Here is a 14576-nt window from a genome sequence, read left to right as displayed (position 1 = left end):
CAGTAAAAGAGTTCTCACTCATTAACTAATTCACATTCAAAGTTTGTAGTGCAACTATCTTATCTGAGCAGAAGGCTTTTCTCAGATTTAATCTTTTTCTGACTTGATGATAGCAGTCTTAGTATTCACTTTCTTCAGTTTTGTCTCTTGCTTATATGAGCAATTTTGAGCTATATGATCTTTGCTTCAATAATTGAACTATTTTATATTCTTCTTTTAATTCTCATTCTTCAGTTTATTCTCAATTGTCTGTGCTGATATAATTGAAGTTGATTCACAGTTCTGAGATATGAGAGTTTTCTTACAGCTGTTTCAGATCATTGAAGTTCCTTCATAGCTGAGCAGTCTTTGATTATAATGATTCAGCATGCTCTTAAGATAGTTGTTAGGCTCAGTGCTGGGGCTAGATTTATCTCCATCATCTGATCACGCCCCACATGTGATCTAGCGGATTGGTCATGATCTGGTCACGTGATCACTTGGGCTGTTTATAATCAGAGCAGACTCTAACACTTTTTTTTCCTTATTAATTTTAGTATTTTCATTACATAGTAGTTAGCAATGCAGAGAGTTTCCTTCTTATGCAGTTCACATTTACTTTCTAATATAATACTAAGGTTTCCTTCTACTCTTTCACTCTGATTTCAATGGAAAACTTGAATACCTTAGTTGAATTAGAACCTGCTAGTTGAGAGCCTGACAATGTATCAAATTGACTATTGAAGACAACAGTTCAATCTGACATCAGATAATCACTGCAGGCTCTCAACTTCTTGAAAGAGGTCAAAAGAACTGGTAATACATTCTAACAAGATCAACTGACTAATCATATATCTTAATTGAGAAATTCAAAGAGGCAATTCACTTAGATAGTGACTATGTTTATAATGAGTTAGCAGTAATCTTTGATGACATCTTCAATGATGAAAAATCATTGAGAGATACAATCATATGTCTGAAAATAAAATGAAACAATGCTACTAATCAGGCTGCTGTCAAGCAAAGTCAAATTAATGAGCTAATTGCTGAACATGATGAACTTAGTCACATTTTAATCTGCATGACAATCAGCAATCAAGCAGCAAGTCAAAATGTCATCCTCTCTGAGACTGCTAGAAGATCTGTCAAGATCAATAATCTGAAATATCTCACTGATAGTAAGGAGCTGAAATTTGAACACTGACTCTTTCAGATGAAGAACAAGCTCCAGGAGAACATCAATCACTATCCTACTGAATGCATGAGAATTGCATATATTGAGAACTAAATGAATGAGAACATAGCATGTCATATTGCACCCTATATGGAAGAGAATTACTTTGAGTGATATCAGACTGCAGAAGAGATATTTAAACACCTCAAGTTAATATATAAAAACGCTAACAAGCTGTAAAATGTTAAAAGTGATTATCATAAGCTAATAATATGTAATGAGAATAATTATCATGAATTTGTCATAAGATTTTTACACCTGATAAGTGAGGTCAAGATTGTCAAAAGAGACTCTAATATAGACTTTAATGATAAGTTGTTTTTTGATTTTCAGAGAATGATAGCAGTAGTCAATGCAATTATCAATGTATATGCTGAGTTTCAGAAGATTTGTGCTCAGACAGCTCACATTCTTCAGACAATCAATGTCACTTAGAAGTCAAAGAGCTCACAAAAAAATAAAATTAATATTCTCAAGTAAAACATTTCATAAACCTTCAACAGTCAAAATTTCTCTAGCACTTCTACTATAAAATCCTTTATTATGAAGAAAACTATGATTATCTATTCAGACATTCAGTGCTACTACTATAAGGAGAAAGATTATATTGTAAGGAACTATCTCATGAAATAGAAGTTTTAATAGTTAATTACTGAGTTTATAGATAATAATGCTTTTGAGTCTTCAATAGATTCAGAAAACAAGTAAGTCAGAGAGAAGACTCTACTTTAAATAGTTTGATAGTCTGTAAGAGATTTGATATGAAGAATTTGATTAAGAGAAAAAGCTTTAATATATCAATCAAGTTAATCTATAATAAAATTATTACTTCTATAAATTCTCTTGCTGATACTAAAGTAAATGATGTAAATTTTATTGATATTTGATATGTCATAGAATTAGTGAAATTTTTTAATAAGAAGTTTCAAGAACTTTTATTCAAATGCCATATGAAGGAATACAATAGTACCTATAGTGGGGTGATAGACTACATATTAACTTTAAACCTCTGAGTGGATAGCTAGAGATTTAAGAATATTCCTCTGCTGATAATGAACTTAGATCAGTATTATGTTATTCTGAAATAAAAGTGGTTGATAGCATAGGATATATGACTTGATATTAAAAATCAATATTTAGTTTGACTGAGTAAATAGTTTATCCTTAAACAAATGACAGAGCTGATGTTGAAGATAGCACTCTGATCAGTACTGAAGCACTCAGATTCTAAACCTGAGTATCAGACAGATGTGAAATAAAGAGAGATCAAACTGAACAGGAAAATTAGATAAGAATATCAGACTCAGCTTTGCAGATTGAAAAAGATCAGCTTAGTCATGACATCTAATACAAGATAGAGACTGATTTGAGAGGAGACAGCATCACAGATAATGAATATAAACTTTATTGAGACTGCTTCTTTTCATGATTATATGAAGAACAAGAACTTAACAGTCTTCATAATCAGCATATATAAAATTGATAAACAGTTTGAGAAGAAGTGAAGTTTAATGAAAGCTGAGAATAAGTCTGATGAAAAGCTGATCTGTAACTTATTATAATGATTGAAAGGTTGAGAGAACTATTTCTCAAAGAAAGCATCAGATGAATTATCCTCTCTATAGAGAAATATTGATTTTAAAATAGAGCTTCAGTTTAACATTGACCTCATTCAGAGTATTGAATATGTATCTCTATACAAGATGAATCTAGAGAAACTAGAGGCAGTGAAGATCTATCTTGAAGTCAATCTAGCAAAGAGCTTTATCATCTCAAGTTCAGCCTTTTACATCTTTTCAATTTTGATTACCTGTAGTAGGAAGAAATTACAATTCTATGTTAATTTTCACAAGCTGAATGCTATAATTAAATGAGATCAATATCTCTTGCCTTTAATAGATGAGCTGATAGACTAACTCAATGAGATAAAATACTTTACAAAGCTAAACATTCAGCAACGATTTCATCATATCTGAATAAACTCTGAGTCTGAGAATTTGATCATCTTTAGAACTTACTACAGAATTTATAAATACTGAGTAATTTTTTTTAATCTTATAAATGCTTCTATTTGCTTTCAATAGTTTATTAACAGTATCTTCTTTGATTATCTGGATAAATTTATGATAGCATTCATAAATGATCTTCTAATCTATAGCAAGAATTTGAAAGAGTACAAGTAGCAGATAAATTCAATACTAGACTGACTAAAAACAACTGATTTGCAAGTCAGCATTTAGAAATATGAGTTTACAGTTCAGAGGATAAAATATCTAGAGTTTATCATCAGTATAGAAGAGATTGAGACAGACTCAGAGATGATAGCTGTCATTATGAGATGACAGATTCTCATTACAATTAAAAAAGTTCAATCATTTCTAGAATTTAGTAATTTCTACTAACAATTCATAAGAAACTACAGCTGAATTGCAAAATCACTGTATCAGTTGACAAAGAAGACTATCTTATTTGTATAAACATCAGAATGAAAATCAGTCTTTGAAAAACTGAAGAGACAGCTAGTGAAAACTCCAATACTGCATTACTATGACTCAGAGTGAGAGACTTATATTGAGACTGATATTTCTGACAGAGTAGTAACTGAGATACTAAGTCAAAGATTTGAAAATAATCTTTGGTATTTAGTAGTCTTCTATTCAAAGTCAATGAATGATATAAAACTTAATTATGAAGTTCATGATAAGAAAATGCTGACAGTGATCTGAGTCTTACAAAAATGATAAACAGAGCTTGAGAGACTATAATGAGAGAAATAATTCATGATTTTTACTGATCATTGTGCACTGAAATACTTCATGACTATCAAGAAGCTGAATGCATATCAAGCTCACTGAGCAGAGTTTCTTTTTTGTTTCTACTTTGAGATCAAGTATTGATCAGACAAGGTCAATCTACTAGCAGATGCACTTAGCAGATCTAAGTAGATTAGAAGACAACAGAACAGCTATATACAGATTCTCTTACAATCAAAGACTTTTGATTCTCAGATCACTCTCTCTATGAATATTACTAGTATTAATTTCTCAGAGAAAGAGAACATTGCTGAATACATAGTGTCTTTAAATAAAACAGTTATTTCAATTGAGTCTCTGCAGCAGCATATAGATAATGAGAATAGTTTCTATACAATGAAAGACAATGTGCTATAGTACAATGAAAGACTAGTGATGTCTGTTCAGAAAAGGAAAACTCTGAGAGCTGAGCTACTGTAGAAAATTTATAATCAAACTTCAACAGCACATTCTGAAGAATAAAAGACTCTGATTCTAATGCAATCATACTATTGATGAGTCATCTGATAAACAGATATTCTATATTATATTCAGAACTGTTATATATGCTGAATTAATAAAATTTTAAGAGATAAGACTTCTGATTTGCTAAAGTCATTATTAATACTAGAATAGACATGACAACATATTATAATGAACTTCATGAATGTACTAAAAAGCAAAACAAATTATGATATTATCTTGATTATAGTATGTCAGCTAAGCAAAAAGATAATCTTTATTTCAATCATTTAAAGAGTTACAGCTTAAAAGCTGATCTAACTATTCATTCAATTCTACTATTCATATAATAAGACATTCTAACTCAATTGTCTCTGACTGAGATTCTCAGTTTATATCAAGCTTTTGAAATGAGTTTACATAGATTCTGAGTATAAAACTGAAACTCTCAACAGCAAATCATGCACAAACTGATGAACAGATAGAAGTGATGAATCAATATATTGCTACTTATCTTCACTTCTATGTCAGTTACTATCAAAATAACTGAAATGAGTGATTACTTATTATAGATCATGCCTCTGCAGCTATCTCAAATACTTTCACAGAGATCTTTCTCTTTCTCACAACAAATAAATATAAACTCTGAATATCATTTAACTGACAATCACTGATAGAGAAATTGAATATAAATAAGAAAAGAAATTGAGAAGCAGCAAGAAGCTTCATTTACTGAATAAATTAGATCTGAAATCAAACAAGTAAAGATATAAAAACAGCACATAAACAGATGAAGAAGCAGACTGACAAGCATCATCAAGAGTCTGATTTTGTAGTAGAAAATTTTGTTTATCTAATATTGAAATCATACAAGATGAATTGATCAAGTTATAAACTGACAGAGAAAAATATCAGTTCCTTCAAAATTCTGAAAAAAATGAGCAATGTCTACAAACTGAATCTTTCTGCAATAATGAAGATTCATTCAATCTTCTTCTTAGATAAGCTATGCAAAAACTTCAGAGATTTTCTACTTGATCAAACTGTCAGACCACCAGACTTAATTGAAATAGATGATGAGAATAAATGAGAAATAGATTGTATACTAACCAGTCAAATAAGCTAGAGTAAGCTGCAGTATCAGATGTATTGAAAGAGATTTGATGAGAATTCTTCATGATACCTCATCTATGACTTCAAGAGATAATTATAAGTAATATGAGATTTTCATAAGATCAATTCTACTAAAGTCAGACCACTGAAATGTCTAGAGAAATGGATAAGAGCATGAGAGACAGGCAGCTATCTGAAAGATGAAGATGATGATGATCTCTCAGCATGAGAGTATGTCTGTTTCTAGATCAAAGGGTGATATTAGACTCAGCGCTGGGGCTAGATTTATCTCTATCATGTAATCACACCCCACATGTGATCTAGTGGATTGGTTATGATCTGGTCATATGATCACATAAGCTGTTTATAATCTGAGCAGACTCTAACATCTCTTTTTCCTCATCAACCTTAGTATTTATGTTATATAGCAGTTAGCAATGCAAAGAGTTTTCTTCTTATACACCTTGCATTCACTCCCTAGCAATAGCGAGCAGCCTGGGTGCAAATATCTTAAACTTTTTGAAAGATACTGCAATTGATACAGACTGCTGCAATTATAAGTTGAAGATTAAAGAAAATTTTATAATAAAGTCTGCTTTATAATCTTTTTTATGGACCTGAGCTTCACCAGTCAGATGTAAGAATTTGGTCACAAATGTGTGATAGTCATCTTCATTTCTCATTATTAGATATCAGCATTTTGTTTTTGCATTCTCAAGCTTATTATAAGGGGCTGAACCCCTAGATTCGCTCTGGCTGACTGACTCAGCTTAGCTATTGTTTGCATGTACGCACATGATCATGCTACGCAAGCTCACTTAAGCTCATGTTCTCATCTCATTCTTTTCTTCCCTTTCTCAAGCAATTCATCCTTATTATATAGGAGGACTAGCTTATAGTTCTTAGAGCTTAACCCTCTACATTATGAATTGCTTCACTTCTTTCATTGATAGGCCACTGAGAGCCTTAATCCTGTATCATGAAGCTCAGCAAATATACTGACATATGATAGACTATTAGGAGTATTAAATTCTGCATCATGAAGTTCAGTGATAGCACTGGTATATAAATAGACTGGGTTAGCAATCATACTAACAAATGAATGAGCAACATTGAAAACATCTAGCTGAACAAGATAAAGTGGCAGATTTATACAACAAATATACAAATAGATTAATATGAAGCAATGAGCAAGAATGTCCCCAGCAGCTTTGAACAACAATAGATGGTCTTTCTCCAACAGCAGAAACAGGTCCAGTATGAGAACAGGGATTTAATAGCAGCTCAGCAAGCTGAAAGGTATATGAATAGACTGGGTTAGCAATTGTGCTAATAAATGAATGAGCAATATTGAAAATGTCTAGCTGAATAAGATAAAGCAGCAGATTTGTACAACAAATACACAAATGAATCAACATGAAGCAATGAGCAGAGACACTCTCAGCAGCTTTGAACAACAATGAATGACCTTTCTTCAATAGTAGGAACAGGTTCAGCATGAGAACAGGGATTTAATAGCAGCTCAGCAAGCTGAAATAGCTAATCTATAACAAGCTTTGAACACTCTGACATCAATCCTCTCTCAATTAAACCTGCAATCACTCATTGCAGTCAAAAGACTAAAGATCAAACTACTGAACTGTGAGAAGTATAATGATTTTAATCTGAAGCACTACTCTCAGTGAGAGCTAAAACTTCAATCAAAACTTAAAATTGATGGAAAAGCTTTAGATAATAATGAGAAATGTGCTTGATATGTGTACTCAAGACTGGAAGAAATGGCAGCAGCTTGAGTTTACCTCTGAGTTGAGAATAATAAGGACAAGATCAACTTCATGATAGAGAGCTTACTGGAGCAGACATACATGCTCTTTAGTGATCTTGCATGACAGAAAAAGACTATGCAAAAGCTCAACAATCTATGATAGAATAAAAGAGCTCTCTTTGACTTTCTGCCTGAATTTAATCAGCTACTGCTGGAAGCTGGGGGTCATGGATGAGATGATCATGTTAAAAAGAGATATTTGAAATCCACTCTAAAAATGGAGCTGAGAGAAGGCATGATGGGTGTAAGAGAACTGTCTCTCTACAAGAATTACTGCAAGAAGCTTAGATTAGTTGATTATCAACTCTCTGAGCTTAAGACTTTAAGACAGTAGTCTAAACATCATAAGAGCAGATCTTCTTCAGATCATATGATGTATAATCCACATTCTCTACTTCATCATGCTATCCTTGATTGATGAAATCAGTCTCAAGCTTTCACTGATGATTTGATAGATCTCTCTCCTGGTGCTGTGATCTCAAGCACTCACCACATCAAATTGATAAATTAGACAGAGGTTAATCAATGAAGAGAGCAAGGCCTGTGCCTGAGATGTGGAGCTGGAGGTCATATGATTAAGAGCTGTCTGTTCAAATCTCTCAGATGCTCTGCCACCCCCATGATAGCTAAGATGATCCCTGAGTCAGTACTGAACAATGACAATGTGAAAATGAGTGAGGATTTGAGAAAAGAGTAGCTTCAATCAAAAGACACTGAAAGAAATGAAATAAGAAGCTTATGAAGAAGCAATAGAGAAGATTTAAATCTAAGATGATATTCAAACTCTTCACTATTGATGCTCTAGTAGATAATGCCTTTTTGACTAATGATAGACAGTGAATGTTGTAAAGGGTTAAGCTCTAAAAACTAGAGGCTAGTCCTCCTATATAACAAGGACGAATTGCTTGAGAAAGGGAAGAAAAGAATGAGATGAGAACTCAAGCTTAAGCAAGCTCACGTAGCATGATCATGTGCGCATGTGCAAATGATGGCTAGGCTGAATCAGCCAGTCAGAGCAAATCTATAGGTTTAATCCCTTATAATACCCTCCTTCTCCCTCTTTGTTGCAGGCCTTTACAACTATTTAAAGTCCTCTTTACATTTAATTTTATCTGCTGAGAGGCCTCCCAAGCATTCAAAGCCTTCACTTCTTGTAGGAAACTTGTGTCATTCCATGTAGGCTCAGCTCAATCTACTCATTTAACAAGGTATTGCTTTTTCCTCTGATAGGTTCATTCACTCTGAATTTCCTCAATCTCAAACTCAGGCCCTTTCAGAATCTCTATAGTGAGTGACTGCCAGTTGATTTACCTCTGACTAGGCAGGAAATCTGTCATCACAGCATGTAGAAGCTTTACATTAAAGACATTGTGAATGCTGAGTGAGATGTTCAGTCAGTAAGTATGAAATTCTATCTTTTCTAGCACAGTATATTGATTGTATTTTATATCCAGCTTCTTGCACAGGTGATTAGTTCTCATATTCTCTAAGCTCAATCAGATCTTATCTTCAGATTGAAAGCTTGAAGCTGAGTCTCTTCATCTATTCATGTATTTCTCTTGAGATTGCTGAGCATCTGTCATTTTTACTTGAGCTCACTTCAACACTTTATGAATCTTTCTCATATAATCATCTGCAAACTCAATGAAATTATATGATGTTTCAATGAGAGGTGCATTGACTATATCAATGGAGAAGATGTGGAAAAGATGTGTTAAAAAGAATGAGCTCACATCTGTTGAGACAGCATCTCTATTACTGATGATCAGCTCTGCTAGAGAGAGTCATTCACATCAGTCATTCTGTTGAAAGCTAATGTACTTATGTAGATAGATTTTCATAGTCTGGTTCATTTGCTCTGTAGCTCTGTCAGTTTCTGAGTGATAGACTGTGAAGAGTCATCTCTTAATGTTTAATTTCTCACACATCTGAGATCAAAATATGCTTGTGAAAGCTGACCCTCAATCTGACACTACTATCTTAGAGATGCCATGTCAAGAGATGATGTTATGAAGGAACACTTTAGTCACTATCTTCACATCAGTTTTCTTAACTGCTTTTAATATAACTCTCTTGATCAGTCTGTCTGTTATAATCATGATGTTTGTGTATTCTTTAGACCTTGAGAAGAGGCTTAAGCAGTCCCTGACATTGATCTCTTCATATGATGTTTGATCTGCAAAGATGACAGTTTCTGATCATTCTTCTCACATTGGTGGTATAGCCTGATCAGTAAAACTCACATCTTAGAACTTCTGCCATTTGCTCTCACTTGAAATGACTGGTAAGAGATGAGTCATGAGCCACATGCACTAACCTGGTTTGAAGAGGTTTGAAGTCTGGCACTCACTTACAATCTTGAAAGAGAAGCTCCCTATTCTCATTTAAAGAGCACTCAGAGATGAAGGCCTTAATGCTGAGTTCAGAAGGAAATCTGAATCTTTTCTCATGAAGAATTTACTTCATACACTGCAGAATCTTGTCATTTTTGTGAGTCTCATTTCACTGAGCTTGAAGAGACATCTCAGGTTTCACACTGGTAGCAGCCACTATTGATTTCATTTCAGGTGCCAGTACATTAAACTTAAGTAGTTGAGCTTGCCTCTGCTTGATTCTCTCATCATCAGCACTCTGTGACATGTCCTGCTCTCTTTGTGATAGAGCATCTGATTCAGTATTCAACTTCTCTGACTGGTAATCAATTCTGAAGTTGAATTGATAGAGAATATTCATTCAACATAGCTATCTTTCATTTAGTCTGTATGTAGTCATGAAGTATTCTAGATTCTTATAATCTGTAAGAATCTTGAATTTCTTTACACTTTGTAGCTCAGTGTTCCATTTCTTTAAACACTCAATTATCACTAATAACTTCTTATCATGAATCTCATAGTTGTATTCCACAGGTGAATGCTTGTGAGAGAAGAAGATACATAGATGTAGAATACTCTGCTCATCATATTGTAGCAGCACTTCTTCTGAGATGTAATCTGAGAAGTCTGTTTTCAATATAGTCTCATAATCAGACTCAAATTGAAGCAGGATTGAAGCAAAGATAAACATTGATTTTAGACACTTAAAAGCTTCCTCAGCCTTGCTCATCCACAAAAAAGAAACATTCTTGCATGTAAGAATCATCAGTGAGGTCATGATCTTTGAGAAATCCTTGATAAATCATCTATAGAAATTGACAAAGTCTAAAAATCCTTGTACACCTTTAAGAGTAGTAGGTGTCACTCATTTCAGAACAGCTTTAACCTTCTCTGAATTCATTCATATATCCTTGCCTGCTTCAATGATGAATTCAAGATATTTTATGCTGTTCATCTTGAACTCAGTTTTTCTGATGTCTGCCTGCAGGCCTGCTTTCTGTAGACACATAAGCATCTTTTGTACATGCTCATGATGCTCTCATAAGCTTCTTGAGGAAAATATCAAGATGTCATCTAAATAGACTGAGCAGAAGTTGTCTAGATATTTATGTAATGCCCAGTTGATATATTTTTGAAATGTGCTCAGAGCATTGGCCAAACCAAAGGGTGTAATCAGCCTCTCAAATAACCTGTATTTGATTCTAAAGGCTGTCATTCACTCATCATCTTCTGTGATTCAAATTTTGTGAAAAGCTGCAATAATGTCCAGCTTAGTGAATCATTTAGTCTGTCTAATTCACTGTAGAGTCTCACTGATTAATGGTAGAGAATATCAATTCTTTCAGATGATTTTGTTAAGAGCTTGATAGTCTATATAGAATCTTAGCCCACCTCCAGACTTCTTCACAAATAGTACAGAGGCGGCTGCAGAGGAGTTGCTCACTCTAATAAAATCCTTATCTAAATAATCTATAAGAGTCTTTCACAAAGCCAGTAGTTCCTCTCAAGATATATTATATAACAGGCTCTAAGGGGGTTGTTCTGTGCTACCATCAGTCTTTTTAATCAGTTCAATCCCATGATCTCTATCTGGGCCACAAAGTGGGGGTAGAGCATTAGTGGCTTCCTTATCAAATACATTCAAAAACTCATGATAATGTTTAGACAGCTTTTCTCTAGAGTCAATCTTTGGTTTCACTTCTAGAGTCTTTTGAATGTTGGTCAAACTGACAGTGAAGATCTTGATGTTTTACTTCTCTCAAGTGCTCACAAGCCTAGAGAAGCTTATGGCAGAGATGGGAATCACATCAGCTTTTGCATTTGAACTAGGCTCTACCTCTATGCCACTCTTTTCAAATCTCACAATTCTTTGATGAAGGATCACAGTCACCTTTTGCTGGGCCAGCCAGGGGTCACTTAGATACATATCATGACCATGTAACCTATTTACCATGTAGAGAAAGACCTGTTCAGTTATATGACCACCTATATCAATTTGAATACCAGTCACTATGCTCATGGAGAGTCCCATAGAGTCTTCAAAGCCAGTCATTTTAACAGAAGGAATTTCAATGCACAGGAGCTTATGCTTGTTAATGTAGAATTAAGAAATAAGATCATAGACATTACATCCACTATCTATCATTGCTCTAGTTGAAAAGGTATTATCTACTAGAGCATCAATAGTGAAGGGTTTGAATATCATCTTAGATTTAAATCTTCTCTATTGCTTTCTCATAAGCTTCTTATTTCACTCCTTCTAGTGTTTTTTGATTGGAGCTACTCTTTTCCCAAATCCTCACTCATATTCACATTGTCATCATTCAGTACCAGCTCAGGGATCACCTTAGCTATTGTGAGAGTGGCAGAGTGTCTAAGAGGTTTGAACAAATAGCTCTTAATCATATGACCTCCAGCTCTGCATCTCAGACACAGGCCTTGCTCTCTTTGTCAATTAACCTCTGTCTGATTTATCAATTTAGTGTGGCAGGCACTTGAGGTCACAGCACTAGAAGAGAGATCCATCAAATCATCAGTGGAAGCTTGAGACTGATTTCATCAGTCAAGAACAGTATGACAAAGTAGAGAATGTGGATTAGATGTTGTATGATCTGAAGAAGATCTGCTCTCATGATGTTTAGACCACTGCCTTAAAGTCTTAAGCTCAGAGAGTTGATGATCAACTAATCTAAGCTCCTTGCAGTAATTCTCATAGAGAGACAGTTCCTTTACACCCACCATGCCTTCCCTCAGCTCCATGCTTAGAGTGGATTTCAAATACCTCTTTTTAACATGATCATCTCATTCATGACCACCAGCTTCCAGCAGTAGCTGATTAAATTCAGGCAGAAAGTCAAAAAAAGCTCTTCTACCCTGTTATAAATTGTTGAGCTTTTGCATAGTCTTTTCCTGTCATGCAGAATCACTAAAGAGCATGTGTGTCTGTTTCAGTAAGCTCTCTACTGTGAAGTTGACCTTGTTCTTATTATTCTTAATTCAGAGGTAAACTCAAGCTACTGTCATTCCTTTCAGTCTCAAGTACACATACCAAGCACATTTCTCATTATTACATAAAGCTTTCTCATTGACCTTAAGTTTCAATTGAAGCTTTAGCTCCCACTGAGGGTAGTGCTTCAGATTAGAATCATCATACTTCTTGCAGTCTGGTAGCTTGATCTTTGATCTTCTGACTGCAATGAGTGGTTGTGAGTTTGATTGAGAGAGAATTGATGTCAGAGTGTTCAAAGCTTGTCATAGATTAGCTATTTCAGCTTGCTGAGCTGCTATTAAATCTCTGTTCTCACACTGGACCTGTTCCTGCTGTTGGAGAAAGACCATCTATTGTTGTTCAAAGCTGCTGAGAATGTCCTTGCTCATTGCTTTATGTTGATCTATTTGTTGTACAAGTCTGTCACTTTATCTCATTCAGCTAGACATTTTCAATGTTGCTCATTTGTTTGTTAGCACAATTGCTAACCCAGTCTATTCATATATCAGTGCTATCACTGAACTTCATGATGCAGAATTTAAGACTCTCAATAGTCTATCATATATCAACATATTTGCTAAGCTTCATGATACAGGATTAAGGCTCTCAGTGGCCTATCAATGAAAGGAGTGAAGCAATTCATAATGTAAAGGGTTAAGCTCTAAGAACTAGAGGCTAGTCCTCTTATATAACAAGGACAAATTGCTTGAGAAAGGGAAGAAAAGAATGAGATGAGAACTCAAGCTTAAGCAAGCTCACGTAGCATGATCACGTGCACACGTGCAAATGATGGCTAGGCTGAGTCAGCCAGCCAGAGCAAATCTAGGGGTTCAACCCCTTATAAATGTAATGTCTATGATCTTATTTCTCAATTCTACATTAACAAGCATAAGCTCTCATACATTGAAATTCCCTCTGTTAAAATGATCAGCTTTGAAGACTCCATGGGACTCTCCACAAGCATAGTAACTGGCATTTGAATTGATATAGGTGATTATATAACTGAATAGGCCTTTCTCTACATGGTGAATGGGTTACATGATCATGATATGTATCTAGGTGACCTCTGGCTGGCCCAGCAAAAGGTGACCATGATCCCTCATCAAAGAATTGTGAGAGTTGAAGAGATTGGCATAGAGGTAAAGTCTAGTTCAAATGTAAAAGCTAATATAATTTTCATCTTTGCTATAAGCTTCTCTAGACTTGTAAGCACTTGAAAGAAGTAAAACATTGAGATCTTCACTGTCAGTTTGACTGACATTCAAAAGACTTTAGAAGTAAAATCAAAGATTGACTCTAGAGAAAAGCTACCTGAATATTATCATGAGTTTTTGAACATATTTGATAAGAAAGCTGACAATGCTTTACTCTTACTTTGTGGCCCAGGTAGAGATCATAGGATTGAACTGATTAAAAAGATCAATGATAGCATAGAACAACTCCCTTGAGGCTCACTATATAATAAATCTTGAGAGAAACTACTGGCTTTGTGAAAGACTCTTACAGATTATCTAGATAATAGTTTTATTAGAATAAGCAACTCCTCCACAGCTGCCTCTGTACTATTCACAAAGAAGTCTATAGATAAGCTAAGATTCTGTGTGAACTATCAAGCTCTTAATAAAATTATCTAAAAGGATTGATATTCTCTATCATTAATCAGTGAGACTCTATAGTGAATTAAATAAGCTAAATGATTCACTAAGCTGGATATTATTGCAGCTTTTCACAACATTCAAATCACAGAAGGTGATGAGTCAATGACAGTCTTTAGAACCAGATACAGGTTATTTGAGTGGCTGGTTACACC

This window comes from Paracoccidioides lutzii (assembly GCF_000150705.2).
Source record: "Paracoccidioides lutzii Pb01 unplaced genomic scaffold supercont2.10, whole genome shotgun sequence".
Classification (NCBI taxonomy): Eukaryota; Fungi; Ascomycota; class Eurotiomycetes; order Onygenales; family Ajellomycetaceae; genus Paracoccidioides; species Paracoccidioides lutzii.
This window is presented reverse-complemented; position numbering follows the sequence as displayed.